Source organism: Sinohyriopsis cumingii, chromosome 19, assembly GCF_028554795.1.
Source record: "Sinohyriopsis cumingii isolate HCF-2022 chromosome 19, ASM2855479v2, whole genome shotgun sequence".
Lineage (NCBI taxonomy): Eukaryota > Metazoa > Mollusca > Bivalvia > Unionida > Unionidae > Sinohyriopsis > Sinohyriopsis cumingii.
This window is the reverse complement of record NC_142979.1, coordinates 37,474,843-37,476,373: the sequence shown is the minus strand read 5'-3', so window position 1 is coordinate 37,476,373 and position 1,531 is coordinate 37,474,843. Positions and strand designations below refer to the sequence as shown.

Sequence of the window (1,531 nt, the reverse complement as noted above, 5' to 3'; positions counted from 1 at the left end):
TAAATATTCCATGGAACAGGACTCCTAAAGTTGGATCGAGTTAATGTTAAAAAAAAACTTACTTTAGAATCGAGCACTATTCTGTAATTAAAGAAGGATGTATCGTCGAGTCGCACACATGGTATATGGAGCTCTTTTCACCGGTTTTCACCTGAGCGTAACGTTGTCCCTGCAGGCACAAGTCGGGAAATTCACAAGTTTCAGAGCCCGTAGCTTCAGTTTGGTGAAACGCAGAAACGTCAACGATGGTTTGATGAATAGAAACATATCTAAGGAGAAACATAATATCATAGCGTAAGATCGTGTGCCTTTATAGACGGCAATAGCAGCAGGAAATCTAGGGTCATGGGTGGAACGTAGTATTTGGAAGTTAATTACCCACTCTCTTCTATAGTATGATAGACAAGGTCCTATTTCGGAATGGGTTTGACCTGAAGTACTTTTATCGCTTTGTACGATTTGTTTCCTTCCGATCATTGTTTTTTGTCCAACATCAAACTCGAGTCGAGCACCGTTTGGTGGTGCTTTGTAGAAAAGCTTTGAAAATCGCCATATCGTAAAAGAAAGCGAGATTAAATAGTCTTAACCTTAACTTTTATCCTAACCCAAATTTGATCAGAATTCGATGTTAAGACAACTAATATTGCTGTAAAAAAATTGTAATTGATTATAAAACAAATATTATGAAAATATCAATGTAGCGCAGGGATGATTCTAAAGGGAAAATGAGTCGGGGATGTAGCTCAGCGGTAGAGCGTTCGCTTTGCATGCGAAAGGCCCCGGGTTCGAGACTCGGCATCTCCACGATAATTTATTTTGTTTTTAAGATCTTTTTTATGCATTTTACTAGCAAATGTTCATTGAACAACCCCAACATTCATTAGCTGACTCTGATTTTATTTCTTTCGTTAAGATACAGTCCGAAAAGTTGCCTCATTTGAGGACTGGTTCTTGATGGTACTAGCTCATTAGCTACACACATGTTAAAGACATGTACTCATGATAGCGTAGTAAGTTATTTTGTTTTTTTTAAATGATTTTAATTGAAATCGCACGCTTTTGCTGTCACGCGGAGATAATTTCTTTTCAGAAATGTGAAATAATAATGAAAGACCTAATGGTGACCTGCTTTAATATTGTAGCCCAAAAGCACAAAGCAAGTCAATAATGTAATGACATACAGACCAAATTATTTATGTCTTTGTTCCTAATGGGCGGAAAGAACGACATTGATATGGTGTAAGAATTTCGGAGCCGTCAGGAAGAGATGTACGTTATGTAACGGTTGTTGTTAGAATATACTACGTTGTGTCCTGCGGGTAACCAGACAACTATGGTATCTTGTGACTGTCAGAATTTTACCAGTTGTGCTTTAACATCTGGCATTTGAAGTTCTCTTATATTTCGGCCAGTTTAGGCTTATTTTTGCATTCATATATTTGGATTCAATTAATTCTTTTCTCTGGAAATACCAAAAAGCTCTGATAAAATTATTGGATAAAGACATTCATTCGAAGTGATACAGAATTAT

At 36.8% G+C, this 1,531-nt stretch overlaps 1 non-coding gene across 1 annotated transcript; it reads left to right on the top strand.

Annotated features, from left to right (window-relative positions):
• Nucleotides 1-732: 732 nt before the first annotated feature.
• On the top strand, nt 733-804 carry Trnaa-ugc (transfer RNA alanine (anticodon UGC)). Its single transcript has one exon. It is a non-coding gene; the product is annotated as a tRNA-Ala (tRNA).
• Nucleotides 805-1,531: the final 727 nt, after the last annotated feature.